Below are 18,285 nucleotides of genomic sequence, written 5' to 3'. Positions count from 1 at the left end.
ATGGCCGGCACGGTGGAAGACAACCATTGGGAGAATTAGGGGAAAAAATGGAAATAACTTCAACGCACAAAACCTTCCCCCCCCCCCAAAAAAAAAGGCCTGCGAGATGAAGCGAAAACAATCAGAAACGCAATTTCCACTGTCGATCGTCGGCGATAGAGGCCGTGTTGTAGAGCGTGGAGCTTTGCAGACCGTTTGGTTTCAGCGATTCATTCCCTGCAGCTCTGTCCGGAGAGTCCGCACGAGTGCGTGGCTTGCGTTTGCTGCCCCGGCCTCCCTTTTTCGATTTTGCGGAATGCGGCGTGTAGCACATGTACAAGGGGAAGATTCCGAAATGTCTAATTTCGTGTGCCGTGGCCAATGCTTCTGAATTGTTGAAGCCTGTGGCATTTGCGTAGTTGCGTACGTTAATGCGTAAGGTGTATCCGTTCTTTTCGCTTCGAATGACAACCGGTCCATATCGGACAGCCCAATCGGTGAAGGAATGTAGCTCAAAATTGCCGATTCAAAGGCTTCAAAAAGTGGCTTGTGTGAGTAAGAATGTACACTTTGCATTGCTTTTGAGTGTCGCTTTGCATCTTCCTGACACTTTGTGTGTTGAATTTTTTGTCACAACATTAAAGTGAGCTTTGAATCTGTTTAAATGAAAATTGGTGCCGTGACCAGGATATTTGTCGCATTTAAGCTATCCTTCTTTTAAAACGTCTGAACGTTACTCACCAAAATCCTTTTATTGACTTCAAACTGTTCTACACCCCCGTTTCCCGAACAGCTTCTCAATACAAAGTAGCAAATATTCCCATAGAAACTCATCCGCACCCTTGCGGCTATTTGTTTTACGCGTGGATTCAAAACACGATTGAGTTCTGCCACCCTTCCTTTGGCACACGAGAAAAAACACCAGCACGTGATGCGAGAACCCTGTGTGACACGTGACAGAAATTCGTTAAACTTTCGGAGTTTATTAAATTCAACCAAGTCAAGTACCTCCGACCGAAGAGCCTCGGACGATGTTTACGCCTCAAGCAGTTCAGTGCCCCGCTTGGAGCTTTGTGACCGCACGCCGGCGTACGTTTTCAACCTAGGTAGGGTTTCGCGTGGACACAGCCGAGAAGCTGTGAGATAGGGCATTACCGTATATCGTCCCAGATGACGGTCGCTCAATTTCGACTTATTAATTTATCGCCCAAAGTCCGAAAGAGAAGGACCCTCAGCGCAATCAGTGAGGAAAGGCGAAACTTCTCGCCGAAAATATGCATTGCCAAAGTTGGGGTATGCTAATCGTTCACGTTGCACGTGGGAAAATTGGGCTTTCGCTAACTGTGGATCTCCGCTTGACAGCTGTGCATCGAGCGCTAGCACTAGCGAGGATGCTGCCTACTGACCCTGGAGGCTTACAACGGTCCCTGTTTGCACTACACTCGCAACAGAGTTTCAGTGAAATATAGCGCGCGCGTCCGCCTCGGTGTGTCCGTGGAGTGATATAATTAGAAAATTATTTGTGGCATTCCGTCACAAACCTTATGCGACGGTGACGGACACAATCTGGCCTGGACGTTGTTGCGGATGCGGTACATCTCTCTCTCTCTCTCTCTCTCTCTCTCGCTGTCTTTCTCTCGCACTAGCCGACGGCGGCAGTTGTGCTCTGACGGATGGTTAAGAGAGTGATTATTGGTTATTATAGCCATTTTATCATTTTGGGACCCCTCGGGGAAGGACTCCGAGTGGACTACGGCTGCTGCTGCTACGGTTGCGGCAGCAGATTTCGTTTCGGATTTCCAGTGAATGTCGCCCGTGTCTCAGCGTCATAATCGTCACCGAGCCCACTTAGAGTGGCTTAGCGAGAGGGAGAGAGATCTTGCTAAAAAGAGCCAGCCTGATGGCCAATTCATTAGGGGAGTAGGGGACCGCTACTAATAAGACGAAATTGATCCCGTGCAAGCTGCTGCCACCCCCGGAAGGCACGAAGGTGTTGATCGAAATTGCAGTCCCTTCGGCTTGGCAGGATCGCTTGCCACTTGGTAGTGCTATGCCGGAGGGTGGTGTAGGACGTACTTAAAAAAAAGCAAGCAACAGCCAGCAAAATAGCTTAACAAAATACCTGAACGCTTTGAAAAACGCATCCGCGTCAGCCATAAAACTGGGCCCCTGTGGCGATAGGACCCCGAGAAACAGACACAGGGAAACAAAAATTGGTGCCTCAGTAAACCATATGGCATAACCCATCAACAGGCATGGGTGTGTTGTGTGTGTGTTCGCTTTTGAAATGGTTTTTAGGTGGAACTACTTAGTGCAGTTTTCGGGCTGCTACCGGGCTTTTCAAAAAAACAGGGGTTTGAGCGTAACTTTGCCTAGCTACCGGAGGGCAAATCTTGCGCAAAATCTTTTCGGGTCGAGTTTTCGGGGAAAGGATAACGTTTTTATCGCCGTGTGGTTGTGGTGAGCGTTTTGGCAATTCACTTTTTTGCAGCTTGATTTTTTATTCATCTCCAGCGTGTGGGCTGGGATGCATTTTTATTCCGGATGGATTGAGAGGGTAGACGCTAACAACATAATCGCAATGCGTAGCACAGCAGCTGATCAAACGATGGAATGTTTGGGATGTGCCGGTGTTTCGCAATCCTTTTCTTTGTTATTGTAGAAGGTATCAATAGCTGAATGGATTGTTTTGTAGCTCATTTTTATTGATACAGGCGTCATATTTAATCCTCTCTTTCGGCAATAAGAATCAATCGAGTTTTTTGCTTTGATGCGGTGACCAGGAAAGGGGAAAAACTAGTTTGATAGTGTCTTTTATAACCATAATTATATCTGACTATTAAATGATTCAAATAGTTGAAGCCAAACTATTTAACAACTTAGTAAGAAGACTAAACTATTTGATATTTACATTGCAAAACATCATACAAATTCAGGATAATTTCAGAGCTGATTTTGGACTACAGAAATATATTTTAAAAAAATGGTCAGAACTGCAACATGTTTGGAATAGGATTGGCTAGACATGTATATACAAGGTATAACTAGGTATAACTTGCTAATGTAGACACCTAAGTGGCAGATCTAAAACCTAAAGGACAGGCTAGAAGTTAAATCCAGCACCATAGTTGGTTAAACGTCACTAGATATGAAAAAACCATTCGATAGTATTGTGGTAGTACCGTTTCGATAGTACCGCGAGATGCCGCTATGATCATAATGTTATAAATAGAGTATGAAGAGCCCGATGGAATCTTTGTCGAATGTCCAAAAGAATAGTAGGTGGTGGGAAGTTAATAAAAGGTGTTATAATTTGCTCAAGTACCGTCCGATGCTTAGAGTATTCCTTCTGCTCAGTGCCGATACAAAATGATTTATGAACCTAAACAGCATCTGTAATGTGATTTTATTTTGAATTAAATAACTGTGAAGCTGTGTTGTTGGAATTTATTTTACTTATTTATGTTTCATTCTTCATTCCGATAACGTTCGACTTTATGCCTTCACCTTGTCTACACTATACTGGTCTCTTCAGCCACCAAACCAACATAAAACGAAATGAAGGGTTCGCTTTGTTTTTAATTTACAGAAATGAATAATTTTTATGGATTAATACATTTCATCTTCTTAATTTTTATTATTCCCCTCATCGGTGACTACACACGCGCGCATCCAACACGTATCTGTTCGATCGGAAAAGGCACAGAGAGACGGTGGTGAGATGCCGTGCTCGCCCGTGTTTGCAATATGGATGGTCTGGTAACTTCAGCAGCAGCAGCAGCAGCAGCAGCAGCACCATTTCCTCAATGAAACACATGAAACAGGCGGTGCAAAAGCGAAGAAGCGAAAATAAAATGACACAAGCATGCAAAAAAGGCACAAGATCGCGATCGCTTCTCGACTGTCACTTACTTTACGATCGGATGCCCCCCTCGCTTCTTCGACGGTATGCACAGGCTGCAGCACATCCGTTCGTTGATTTCGGTCCTGTTCGAATGCGCTTGCGCCCGTGTGCAATTTATCATCTTTATCGTTGTTTTCGGTGTGTTTCGTTTTATGAATGGCACAAGGTTTCGCCTGGCTCCACGGGCTCTCGCGTATCCACCCGACGACGGCAGCTAATCATAATATGAATGAAAAGTGGCTTTCGGTAAATTAAGAAATAGACAATCAATTCGACCGCGTGTGCGACATGATGCGCAATCAACCGTGCGCCGAGCCGATACACGATTCCGTCCGAGCGACTTTGGAGTGGTGGGTTTAGCTTCTACAAAGGATTAATTTGTTTTGTGTGCCTTAGCACGGTTCTTCACCAACGCTTCCCTGTGCCTGTGCTATCGTTTATGCAAAGCATTTAATTGCTTGTACGAGTGAGTGCCTGTGATAGTGCTGCTTCAAAATAACATTGCCACTTTGCATTCCTCGCTTCGTCCGTCCGACACAACGCGCCCGTAACTGCAAGCCGTAGCGAAAAGTAATCATATGTAAACTCACCACCGGGCAGACAATTGTATTGCAAGCACTTCACGCACGCAGCAACCTTTTGTTGCTGGCGAAAGACAAGTGAGTTTGGCACCGACTCCGCATTTATGTTTCTGTGCGTCTGTGTGAGCGAGCTGTTGAATATTTCATAATTACACTTCAACAGCTGTTTCCTCAGATTTGTTGAAGAGATGCTAGCATATCCCTTCGCCAATGGGACGAACGCTTGGTGCTAAAGAAACGTTTAAGGAAAGTGAAACGGCACAGGAAATTGTCAATGCAATTTGGCAACTCCAGGGACACGGCGGTTGTAAAAACGTTGCTTTTTTATGTTCAGGGAGGAATGCCGTTTTATGTTCAGTGATTTTTGTCTGGAAAAAAATAGCCATGTCCAGTGAAAGGTTACACTACATATTTAATAATCATCTGCATTGCTAAATTTGAGAGTTTTTTCCAGTTATAATTTGCGTAAGATATAATGAATAAATAATTAAAATATCTCTTTGGTATAGCTAATTTAAAAACAAACTACAAATGAGGCATTTCAAGGCAACCAGTAACCAAAATAACATACAATTTCTTGTGTGTCATTTTGGAATCTCATTAACCGCCTACCGTCGTGTAGATCGTAGCACTAGCAAGTACTCAATAATTGTCTCTTAAAGGTTCAAAACCAACTAGAGAGCATTAATTTGTAATGGTTATTGGTTACCCGTATTCAACCATTCCAGTCATCGTTGATTCATTCCAGAGTAAAACTGCAATAAAACAACGCCAAAGATGTTTTGCAATTTTAAAATGAATCACAACTATGACTTAACCGTAATAAAGTCAGTTCGAATACGTTTTCGAAGGTCTGGAACAAGTTTCTTTTACTTGGTTTTAACAAGTACTTAGTTATAGCTGAGTTTGAAATGATTTTTTGAATCCTCATCAGTCCTAGAAGCGGGTTTTTTCCTTCTTCAAATTATTAGAATTAACTTTCCCTACATTTTTTTATGGTACAACTCTGACTCTGAGTCATTCAGTTAATACGAAATAGGCTGATTTTTCTTCCATCCTTGAAGATAATTGCAGCCTATGATTGTTTGTCAGATGTTATGCATTATTTTAATTTATTCGCCTTAAAAACACGCACAGTGCTTGATGATATGATGTAATGATCAGTCACAACTAGCAAAGTTTATAAGGTGTTTAGCCATCTCTGAATCGGGTTGAAGTATTAATGGAGTTGAAACCTTAGTGGAGCTAAACATAAGACGCACTAGATCTCATACAATGCTACAACATAAAAGGACTTTGATTGTATCTGCTAAATTTAGACATATTGTACAGTCGTCAAATTGCACGTGTTAACAACATACCCGTCGTGCTTTCAAACCCTATATGGACCGTTCCTCCCGTAGGAAGGACTGAGTCCCGTAAGCCTGAATTGGCTGGCATGACCACGTAGGTCGTTACGTCAACTAGAAGTAGAAGATGGTGCTTACCTTATTGCAATTGCAGGCTTAAATAGATCTTAACAAAGCTCTCTTTAATTTCAACACTTGTTTAAGTGCATCTCACCTTGCCTGGCTACTAATTTTATGTTTTTTGTATCTAGGGACTATGCTCGGTTATCGACATTGCATACCGCGTGTTTTATTGCACCGCATAGATAATGAACTGCACCACAACATCCTACTCACTGCCATAAACGCACCAAACGCTGCAACAGCGTAGAGCCAATGCCATAAAAAAAGTTGAACAGTATCTGTTATTGGCTGTAGAACCGTTCTTCGAACTCACTGCTAGGCGCTACTCATTGAAATGGCTGTTTTTATTTTTTTATACGCTCTGTCCTCGCTGATGGAGACAAGCTGTGACATAGGAAAAGAAAACAAGCAATATCAGCAACAGAAATGCCGTCTCAAGAAATAAATACCACGAGCAAGCAGCAACGGGAGCATTAAAAGCAGTAACAAGCAGCCGTTTGGAGCAAGGGACCCTCCGAACGCGCCAATCCCGCGCAAAGAAAACTCCAGTACGGAACGCAGACGCCACGGTGCACGGTTGTAACAGGGCAAATAGCCCGGCAAATGGCTCCTTCCGAATAGCTCCGGGGACGGTGACGGCTTATCGTCCGTCGTCGTCGTCCCTCGCAGATTCCATCCCTCCCTCTCAACGGAAGTCGTCCGTTCCTCGTGCGCCGCTGAATCCACGCACGGAGGGCACGAGAGACCGTGAACCGTGTAAGCCACCGCTCACCCCGGATTTCACTCAAGCAAGCATGGCGACTGATGAGACTACTCTCCACACACTATCTATCTCTCTCTCTCGCTCGCTCGCTGACTGCCCCCCCTTGGTGGACCGTACTGACCCCGGGATTGAGGGAGGGGATGGGGGGTTTGCCTGGCAGCTGGACGAGGATTTAGCCGTTCCAGCAGGATCCCGGGCACGGTGGACGCGCGGCAGGCCACGACTTAAGAGATTTTCGCTCCGAGCGGTGGAAAAATAAATTTAAACTTCCATCTTGTGTCCCCGCGCCCCGGCTTCCCTCCCGGTGCCCATTGCACCCTGCCCCAGTAGGTCCCCCCTAACGCCCCACCCCGACGGCAGTTTTAAATAATTTATGAAATGCACATTGCGTGGAGTGTGTTGGGGCTGTTATTTTTTTAGTTTTTACTGCTCGCTTCTTTCATTTCCAGTCCGGTTCGGTTTGGTACCGTTGTGATGTTTTCTTATTATTTTCGGAGCACCAGGCACACACACACAACACCTTTCGTCCACGAGAGCAGTCCTGCACTTACACAGCGTTCTGTTTGATCCAGCATCGCGGTAATGTCCAGGTCGATGTCGTCCTGCCCGCTTGTCCGCCGTTTGCTTCGGGTTTTGTTTTTGTGCTAAACCCCGGTTGGATGCTTTAGTTCATTTTTTTTGTGCGAATTCTTCCAAGTGCAATGGTCGAGCTTTGGGGTGTGGTGGGTGTTTAAGGAGAGCAAAAATAAAATAAAAAACGGCGTTTCCGGTCAGTACTGGTGAGGTGAGGCAGAAGCTAAATGGTAAGGAGGGTGTTTTTTCCGTTTTAATTTTCCAATACACTCGCTCTGCCCTTGCGAAAACGGACGTCGCCCGCAATTGGATAAAGGAGCATTTTTCGATGCAAACTCGTTCTCAATTATTTCTTTTAGCTTCTTTCTATTGAATGCAAGTAAAGCGGAAGATCTGCCCGAAAAGGAATCTGGTGCTCGTCTTCCATCGCTCGAGGGCCACGCTCCGTACAATCAAACGCGGTGGAGCAAAATAATAAAAAAACAGCATATAAAAATGTAAATGGATAAAGAAAATGCATAATGCGGCATGAAAATTAAGCCATCTCGACGGCAATTTCCTGCGCAAGCATTATGACCCATCGTATCGTGCTGTTTTTGCGTCCACCTTTTTCCCAAACTCCAAACAAGTACCAAACCGCTTGTCGCTTGTCCTTCTGCTGCTGCTGCTGCTGCTGCTCCGGATGGTCATTTGGTGGTGTGTATTGTTATCTGCAAGCTAACCTGACCTAAATCCCGCACTATTGACATCCCGGATCAGTGTCCGGTTTTTGTGCACCGTGTGCGCGGGGCTAAGCCGTGCATGTGTTGACATTACGGCTCGTTCGCTTGCTCGAGATGGAAACAAAAAAAAAAATCGCCCAACAAATTAAACAATCCCACCCCATGCCACGGAACGCATGGGCCAATTTAATGCCACTTGCCACTGCGAAAGAAATCCCAGGTCTGGGGAAGACCGTGTGTGTGTGTCGCACGTGTGTGGCATTTTATGTAAACAGCGAAGCGGGTGGGTAAAGGACTTGCCGGGAACAATATTAAAGCAGGGGCGAGGCCGTGGCATGCAATGGGCTCAACAATCGGGCCATTATGTTGGACGTGTTGTGTTTGTCCAAGAGCGCTTACCGATAGTTCGATATTTGTGTGTTGGATGAAATTAGAAGGCCAAAGGAATCTCGTTAGCGCGCGGACTGTAATGTACCAGCTGGGGTCGTCTATTAAATTGTGAGAGTTCCATGCACTTGTGTTGGTGTGCGGGTGGGGAGTGATGATGGTTGAATTTCGTGATTTGTGGTGGATTGATTGGTAAGAGGATTTTCCAGTGATATATTTTGCGGAAGGGTAGTAGAAAAGGGTTAATGCGTCTTTATTGGCTCAAGATGTCTTCGGAATCTCGTTGAATGTGAGACTGTAGCAATAATCCTTTACGGGGGCAGTTATATAGCATTGTTCAAATTATGATGATTGGTGAAGGATACCTCACATTGATCGAAGGTATTATTAGTGCTTTGTTTGCTTTTTTTTTAATATTTTGGATTTATATTTTCTCCTGAATATAACTTGTAACGAATGTCCACAATTCGGCTTGGAAAGTACAACAAGAGATCAATTTTGAAGATTCGAACAAAATTGATATTTGTTCGTGATGGCACCATGGCTCACCATCGATGTAAAATGCAGTTAATGCAGTTAATAAATAAAGTTGCAGTTAATGCAGTATGTAATTAGTCTGTTCTATTAGTAAAATCTAAAATTTGTGTAAATTGGAAAATGTACGTCACATTTTACAGAGCGGGACATCTAAGATGTCAAGAAGAAAACTACTGATCGATAGCACCTAACACTAACGTATCGATCTAAAGGACCATGTCTATCGTCTGGATAGGCATGGAATCTGTTAGACCTTATAGGATCAGGAGATTACTGAAAAATATTTTGATCTTGATCCAGATCTCAAATCTCTATTTTGGAATCAGTTCTCATGTGAGCTGGGTGAATCAGATAGCTAGGACCTATTAGAATTTAGATTTGGGTTTGATGATTGTGGAATAAATATCGATAATATAGGCCACTAGGTCTCCCTAATTGGGGCTTCGGGAGATTAACTTTTGAAGGAATCTCTATCTGCTATTATGGAACTATTACACATAAGATACCACCTGGAACTGTTGTAATCAACACCATGTTCTTCAAATAAGTCTTTTATTCTCCACATCAGCTATTTAACGTGTTTGCTTTCAGTTTTCAACATTACAATGTATGTTTACCATTGTGGCATCTGTCATATCCTACGTTCTTTTCAAATCGAAAAAAATAATACAAAAATGAGCCGTATAAATATCCACCCAGCCGTACCCAATGTGCCGTAGATGTAATCAATCTGCAACCCTGAAACTCCAAACGAAAGAACGTCAACACGACACATGCTCAAATTTGTCATCACAGGTTGTGCATTTGTGCGGCCAGCAGCACTCCGTTTACAACAATCACCCAACACAATCGCGATGTTTGCACACAGCCGGCCAGGGGCCGAACCAACCACCAGCTCGTCAAACGCGCTATTGCCAGATAAACCCTGTCCAAAACCCAACCTGTCTAAGCAAATGAACCGAATAATTCATCAAACAGCAACAGCAGTAGTAGTAGTAGCTGTAGCATGTGCCATATCGTCGTGGTCGCTTTTGGTGCGCCCCTCTTTTAATCCCATGAAACCGCACTGCGTTGATCCTATTTGTAACGCTTCACCCTAGCGTTAGGGGGTTTTGTGCTTGTCCTTACGCCCGCACCACAGGATTTTTGCGATGGAGAGGTTGAGAAGCTGGATGAATGAGGACTACTCACTCCAATTGCGAAACAATGCAATAACTGCAAAACGTGATAATGAACTCCTCCGGTTTCGTTGTTCCTGCGCGCGGTCCTTTCTAGTCGATCCCTTTTTTTGCGCCTGCTCTCCCCGGTCGTTGGACTATTATTATTATTATTATTTTTATTATTATTATTATGATTGTGTCCCTGCCCTTTTGTGTGGTGTGCAAGTGGGTGGATTGAGGGTGGGTTGGTTGATTTTCTTTGTGTGTTTCGTCGGCCCAGTCGCCCAATAGAGAGCATCCCGTAAGACGTCCTGGTGATGAGAAACTCGCTCACTTTCATGTTTCGTCTGAAGTCACGGACGGGTTTTTCCTCATTTTCACGTCCAACTGCTGACACGAACAAAAAAAAAAGAGTTTTAGGTGTATTTGTGTGCAGGAGAGTACTGGGCTGGAGCAAAAAAAGAAAAACACGGCCAGAGGAAGAAACACACGGCCCAAGAAAAATGGAACCTCATCGTCCGTCCGACATCCACAGTCAGTAACAGTACGTGACCAAGTGTTGATAAACTCCCGCAGTTATTTGACATCGTTAACGGGCGACCTCGCGTGGCACCGAGGGGACACTTTCGGGATGGAAAGAACCGAAAAAAAGAAGAAGAAAAATGCCAAGAAAAACAGTTCTTTGCAAAAAAATAAACCACCCACCCACTGCTCGTTTTACGCATCTTTGTATCTTGGACAGCCCCCGGGGGGCTATCGGACCTACTTCATTTTGTTTCGGCTGGGTGGGGCGTTTTTTATCCACCTCTCTCTTTCTATCTCTCGTTTGTAAGAGAATCATCCACAAATACACGCAGACAGTAAGAGGGAGCGTTCCAAAAATTATCATTGAATTTAAAGGATAATGAAATTGTGGTCCAATGGTGCACCTTTTTCGTACCGAAGCGGTCAAGTGTGATGAGATGAAGTTCGTTTCCGGTCTCATCTTGGGGGCACGCAACACACGTTGTAATGTGGTGTCCGTTTCGGGTCGGTTCGGTATAGTTGGAGCGATTGGGGATGTATGGGTGTGTGTGTGTGTGGTTTTTTCACCCTCTCGGAATGGCCGGCATGGATTGGGAAGGACCGTTTAAGTTTGGACTCGCATGAGGTAGCAAGGATATTAGCTTTGAGCGTCCATTTCCGAGAGTCAGGCTGCCGTCGCAAACCCAACAGTGTTGTTGAGTATGGAAAGGAAATGGGTTTAAGATGCAGCAGTTTATCGGTTTCGTTTACCTGTCCTGTAGCTACTTTGCTTTGTAATAATAATGAGATTTCCTTTACTTATTTTTCCTCCAAAATATTATTAAAAATTGAGAATGAATTGGATCCTTTTTGATGTTGTAGGAGATTGTGGAACCAAATACAGAGCACAATGAATAATGGTGTGGATTTTGAGTGGATTTTTTGCTATTGAATCTCAGGTTTTTCTCTTTCAATTGTTATGTTTATTTGAAATAGTATAATAGTAATTTAAAGTGTTAAAGTTATAGTTTTAGTTATAGTCACAGATGTGTTCACTTATTTATAAATTTCCTCAATATTATTGTATGATGAACAATAGTTTATTGCAGAACAAACTGAAACCAAAAAAGGAACAGAACAGTGCAGAACAAATTAACTAAATGCAATCTGTATTGTTGAAGGTGTGAAGTTTTTGTTTTATTTTATACTGCTGTTTGTTTCTTTTTAATGCATCTCTCATATTATTATGGTTACTGTCTACTGTTTTGTATATTATCTATTTTGAACTACTTTTCGCTTGTTCTATTACTGTAAAAAATGTGTTTGCTACTTCTTCTTGATACTTGTTTGGAACACTTGTTGTCTGTTTGAGCATTGTTTCTTCTAAAATATACTTTGTAGGTTCTTTAGCTTTTTTAATAAACTTAAAGTGAAGTTTGATATTATTTTTATCTGCTATTGCAACAGTTCCTTTCATCGTTGAAGGATCATTAAATCATTTTTATCCTTTTACTCATACATACAATGCCATCGTAATCATTTAATTGTTTTTATTACCAATTTTATTTTCTTTCTATGAATTCATGATGCAAACCAAAAACCAAATTTCACCTACCTGCAGATACCTTCCACTGGTCGTTATGAGTTTCGCACGCGCTCCAGACACGTTAATGCACTTGTGACATGAAATCACTTAACTGCACTTCGCTCACACGCTCACTGTCACAATCATCACCCGGATTTCAATTAATTAACTTCACAAGAACACGATACAGCGTTAGTTGTAATCGTTGCCCGCCCTTCCTGCACGGCACAATGCACTGAAAATGAATGCAAAAACATAACCAACAAAAACACTCGACTGTAATCGATAATTTAATTTTTCAACACGAAATCAAAATGCATCACCGTCAAATGGCCGCCGCCGGGATGGAGATGATGTTGATCATGTTGGCGTATTATTGTGAATAAAAAAAAAACAAAAAATGCCAAACTCCAACCCAAGCACGCCACATCATCATCAACAGAGGTCCAGAGGTGTGTGTGTGTGCGTACGCGATTGGAATTCAATTAAAAACTATAAATCAGTTTCGACGCTTTTTTATTGCCAGTTGAAATGCTGGTGCGGGTGGCTCGAAAAAGAACACCTTTCTTCACCGGGCACTTCCGCTACCGACGGGGGTGGTGTGGAACCAGCCATGAAGCGTGTTATTAATATTACTAGTACTACTCGTTTTCGGTGAGCGTTTTAATGTGTGCAGATTTTGTTTTCCCCTTTCCATGTACCAGTACAATTGGGGAAAAAGGCATCCATTCCTGGCAGGTGCTGTTTGAAGTAGATAATTTTCACTTTTCAGCGGAAATTGCAATTTTATTTTCTCACTTTGGCGTGTGTATGCGTTTTTATTGGTTTTTTCTTCTCTGCTTTTATCGTTTTGCAGAGCGGTTCTTTTAAGTTTTCATTTCGATACTGGTATTGACACGTTTTCATGTTATTAATGAGTGCTTTCGCCATATTCGCCCGTTGTTTTATTCTTTACCTTTTTTTAATTCGGTTCAATGAAATTATTCATTACACTGTTTATTTATGTTCTTGTTGAAACAAACCCTGTCATGATGTTGTTTTAAGCGAAAGTCGTCATTAAAACGAATCTAAGATCGTATCAGCCGACGGTAAGTGAAATTTCTCGGAAAGGATCTACGGATGCAACTTTCCCGACGGCTTTTATGCGCGGAACGCCTCAAAACTGAATATATGGTGAGCCTTTTTTTTTCGGCGCCAGCTTTGAAATCGCTCGCAGTCCAAATCTATCAAATTAACAAACAAACCAAACAAACGGCAAACATAGACAGACTGGTCGGCTGCCTGTTGGAATTGTTTTTCACGGCGGACGACTCGCGGCTGGTTTCCCGTGCTGGTCCTACCGGTGCGCCAATTTAAATCGGCAGAAATCGTAACAAGAGTTGATTGAAAACCAGTGTGCCCTGGTTGCGGCTGCAGGGCAGCGCGAAAGCAACGAACCGATAACTATAAACGCGCGTACTACGACTACTACGCGCTATCACAGCCCAGTGCCCCGGTACTCCTGCGCGCCAGGTAAAAGGCTTCACCTACGACTGCAGCGATTTTGGGAGCCCGTAGGCTTTGCCAACGCTGACGCTGGCTCCCGCGTACTATCCTCCCTGCGGGTGTGATTCCTGGGCGAGTGCGTGTGTGTGTGTGCAGTGGCTGCTGTTGCTTCCGAAATCTGTGGCTGAACCCTGCAGGGTTGGCGGTTGTGCACGGGCAGCTGCGGGCCTAGCTTTACATAACGGTCGGTAGCAGGGGTAAGAGCGGGAGTGTGAAGCAAGACAAGGAAGGATGAGAACCGAAACCGATGCAGGATGCCGCAGGCGCATTTGGCACAGTGAGTCCTTTCCCTTTTTATCCCGGCGGGTCACCGCACAACTGCGCAGCCAGCGGCACGGGAAAGCTGTGCGGCGAAACCGGTTGTCTCGCTTCAACCTCGGAGGTGGAAAACCGTTCCCGGAAGGGAAAATCCTGTCCTGTGCACGCAATTTTCCTTCGAGACATGCGCCACTTTCTCGCTCTCCAACGTTCGCTCTCCATCTCACTTTCTCTCCCGTTCTCGTGGTGTGTTTCTTCCTTTGCACACCAACTAGTACGCACACAACCGTACAAAGAGACTGGCCAAAATGGCTTTCTCTTTCGATCGCTCTCATGGTCATCGGAACCATGTCGGGAGAGCTGTTTTGGGGGAGCAAACATTTTCCCCCGCGAACGTGGGGAACGAGACGGACGAGAGAAGGCTGCTGCTGCTGCTGCAACAGAAGTGACACTTTGAAATGAATATCTCCACGCGGAAGATGGGTGGAAGCACGATGTACCGGGCACACCACACGTGTGTGTGTGTGCCTCTTGGGAAGGACATGGAAAATGGGACGCATTTCCTGGTTTCTGGCGGGAGGCAGGATTCTTCCTTTTTGCAACTGATGTCGTGGTTACTTGCCTGCCTACCTGTCAAGAGGCGTGGATTTTCACCGACCAGCACTGTTGCAAACTATTGAAAATGTGTAGTTTTTTTGTATGGTCAGTACGTTACAGCATGACATTGTTGTTACATCAAAGTAAAAAACAGCTCTAGGGATTTGGAGAGTCTGGCAGGCTTTGTTGGACATAGCTAAAGAACTGTTCTGTTCGTATCAGTGCATACAAAAGTTGCTGGTTGTGCAATTCCATAGAGAGTTTACTTTTGTATGAACTGTAACTAATGTAGACCTTTCTACGATGTCTTGGTGTTGGTATATTCGATGATTTTGTGATGTTAAATTTAGAAATTTATTTTGAGTTTTTATGTCCATTATCATAAAACTCTTAAAATGCGCATTACAAGATCGATGATCTATAATGTGCATTAGACGTCTTTGAAGAATTTTTTAGACTAACTTAAACAAATTGCACATTACAGCGATTCCCAAGATTTTTATATTTAGGACTTGTAGTATTTTAGGCTCGGATTACATTTTATTCATCGTATTCCATAGATTTTTGGTGAGTAACCACGATTTATTGGTATTATCCTATAGGACATCAATACAATTGAATAAAAAAAATCTGGGAAACGATCGTGGAAACCCACAAAAAAGTATGGAAAGCAACCAAAAAAAAATCCGGATTACAACCAAAATTCCTTGGAAAATCCTGTGTATTGGCAACCTGCATATATTATATAATCAGGCTTGAAAAATGCTTGTAACATTTTACCACTGATCCATCCTGATTGTTGTTCCAATCATTCTCTATTTAATTCCTTTTTTGATTCCAGTTTTTAAGTATTTCTAGTAGCTGCGTTCTTGAAGAAGCATTCCAATATGTTATTGATCGGGATTGGTATTTATGATTTTGTTTTTAGTTCCACAGTAAAATTGACAGTATTATTTTTCTGCAACATCGTTCTACGTCAATAGACTATATCTGAACAATAACTGATGCTAATCGAATCACTTTCACGATTTGAAAAGGTTTGTTCTTTTTGGTTTTTTAATGTCAATTCCGAAAGAAGTGGTCCTTCTTTTAGGAGGCTTTATTTTACAGTTAAATCAATAGTCAATCAATTCTCAAAATCATTAGTGATGCCTTTTTGTCTCAAGCTCTCAAGTAATTTTACCAAGTAATTTCAGTAAAATCCTTTGCCCTTTTCCCCGACACTGCATTCGCGTGTGAAAGATAAACCGCTCCACCAAGAACAAGCAGCGAAAAGTTATCATCCGCCACACAGCTCGCTCACGTTCGCGTCATCCGCTTAAATGTCATTTACCCGGTAAATTGTAAATCCCGCTGGGGAGCAGTAACAGTGCCCTTGCCTGTCAAACTTTATCGTCCAGCGAAAGAAAGAAAGCTTTCCAACGGCTGGCGCCAGCTGAGCTTTTCCCATCGCGTTCACTTTCGGTGTGTGAGTGTTCTCTCCTTCTCTGCTTTTCATCTCTCTGTGTTCAGTCACACCGAGCAACCAGCGTTGCCTGCAGCCATTTTCGGCACAACCTTCCGAGTTTTCAGTGGCATCGGTTTCGGAGGAGGGAAGCCGAAAATGCTGGGAAATAAAAATATGAACAGCAGCAACTCCCGCCCAGCTCCACACTTGAGGATACCACTTTTAAGAATTGGCAGGCTCTTGTGTATCCTTTTTGGGTTTTTTTTTTGCTCCATCGTGGGAAGCACCGCAGGACGCTCGACGACGTCGTCGTCGGTGTCGACTTTTATGCAAATATTCGCTTCCCGCCGAACACTTCGGGCGCTGTTACGGCGGCGACTTTTGCCACCGAGAGCGCAGCGAGGAGGGCAGCAGCAGGTGGAACGAGTTGATGTGCAGCCGTTTATGCGATGATAATTATTAAAATATATTTATCCAAACAGTTCATTACGCGCACGTTGTTTGCTTTTTGTGCGCGAACGCGAAGCTGCCTTAATGGATGCTCTAATGAATTAATTTCCACCACCGGGTCGGAACGGGAACCGCTGGTTGCTGCGCTACAGGGTGGGAAATGGTACACCGGGGGCTAATAGCTTACTAGATGTCTGCCTGCGACATTACAGAACATTCTGCTAGAAGAAAGGGGACAGTTAGTGTGACGTGAGAAACTCAAGCAGCAACCGTTTTTGCAGCCGCCTAACGGAGTTGCTTAGACCACCCCTGGAGGAGCCGATAAAACGGTACGATCATAGTGCGATCCTCTGTGACAAGTACGCTCATTCGACGTGGAATTCGTAATCTGTCAAACCATAAAAAACAAACACCCAGAATGCGCCAAGAAACGGAAGCTGCGTGTAATGGCCGCCGGGGGGTTTTTGCTTTTTTGTGTCCTGGAAAGTGACACGAAACAAGAAAGGAGCAAAAAGCTAAACACATTCCAGCGCTTTGGAAAAAAGGTCTCCTGCGCCACGATGAAGACAAGTCATTCGATGGGATGCCGTTGCAAGCGATGAAATAAGGAACAGATACATACCCCCCCAAAAAAGACGTCTCCATCTCACGTCTCTAAAGGGGGCTTCAGCGGGTGTGAAAGAAGTGGGCAGAAAGCTTGGGACGAACGAACGAAAAAAAAAACATCAATCCTTCAGGCCATAACGTCGTCAGGATGTCTGACGTTATGTGATTTTCTCGCTCTCTAATGTTTTGCGGCGTTTTGTCTCTTTTTTTGTTTTCGACGGTACGCCTCAAACGATTGCGAATTCGTTTATCACTTTTCCTCCAGCGTTTGCACAAGCGCAGACCTCGCGACGGACGCCTCGCGACCAACTTTCCAGTGCGTCGTCGTCATACGTCATGCGTGTATCAGACGGTGCGAGGTGGCCAAGCACTTTTCGCATCGCTCGAAGGCTCGTTGTGAGTGCGCCACCCGTTAAGTGACATTGGCACACGGCTAACGACCGGCGACCGGGTGAGGTGACAATCAAGCGCCTTATTTCACCCCCTCTTTCCCTTTCCCGTACAATTACATGATCGCGAGGGAAGAAACTGTATTATAATGTTTTAATTCAATTGGTGTACGTTTGTTTGCGCTGAGTGTTGCTTGGGTTGTTTTCATCTTTTTTTCTGCTGCTCCGGACACTCTCAGCGTCTCATTACCGAAGGTGAAGAAGTTGAATTGTCGAAGCTGGAAGCTGGTGGGAAGTAGAGGGAACAGCAACTCAAATTATCGTGTAATAACGATGATTGCCATAATTAAGTGTTTATAAGCCCATACAACCGTAACAGCTCAATTGTAAGGTGTCGCAGCTTCGGTGGCCTTCAGTGGAGTGCTCTCGATTGGATGTGACACTTCAAACTTAGGAATAATACTTTATAAACGTAAGCAGATACAAATCAACCCTTACGATTGGCTTCAAAAGGTGATCGGCATGAACTATCTTCAACATGACAAAAAAACCAGATCTTCGGACCGTTGCTGGCAGCAGTAACTAAAGAGGAAAAAGTCTGACCCAACCATCTGACCATGAGAACGTTGCACATCAGCCTGAAAATACAACAGTAGCAGCATCAGCAGCACAAGTAAGCGAAAAACAAACACAACCGGGTACCGCTAGGGGCGTTGCGCTCGTAAGCACCGAGATGTACCGAGAAGGATTAGGATAACGCTTGTAGATTTAGCATTAGCTGGGTGCTAGAAAATTCTGTTTGTAGCTGCTTGCGCCGTAGTGTGTC

The 18,285-nt window shown here is 43.9% G+C and overlaps 1 protein-coding gene across 1 annotated transcript in view; it reads right to left on the bottom strand.

Annotated features, from left to right (window-relative positions):
• Nucleotides 1-13,679, bottom strand: part of LOC121599409 (transcription factor AP-2-epsilon) — a 136,150-nt gene extending 122,471 nt beyond the window's left edge. Inside the window, exons 1-2 of the mRNA XM_041927199.1 lie at nt 13,605-13,679; nt 12,198-12,402 (exon numbers count right to left, since the gene is read on the bottom strand). The gene's annotated coding sequence lies outside the window, so the exon portion shown is untranslated. The remainder of the gene's footprint in view (nt 1-12,197; nt 12,403-13,604) is intronic.
• Nucleotides 13,680-18,285: the final 4,606 nt, after the last annotated feature.

The sequence above is a fragment of the Anopheles merus genome, chromosome 3L (genome assembly GCF_017562075.2).
Source record: "Anopheles merus strain MAF chromosome 3L, AmerM5.1, whole genome shotgun sequence".
In the NCBI taxonomy this organism is placed as follows: Eukaryota; Metazoa; Arthropoda; class Insecta; order Diptera; family Culicidae; genus Anopheles; species Anopheles merus.
The sequence above is the reverse complement of the archived record's forward strand: the minus strand, read 5'-3'. Positions and strand labels throughout refer to the sequence as shown.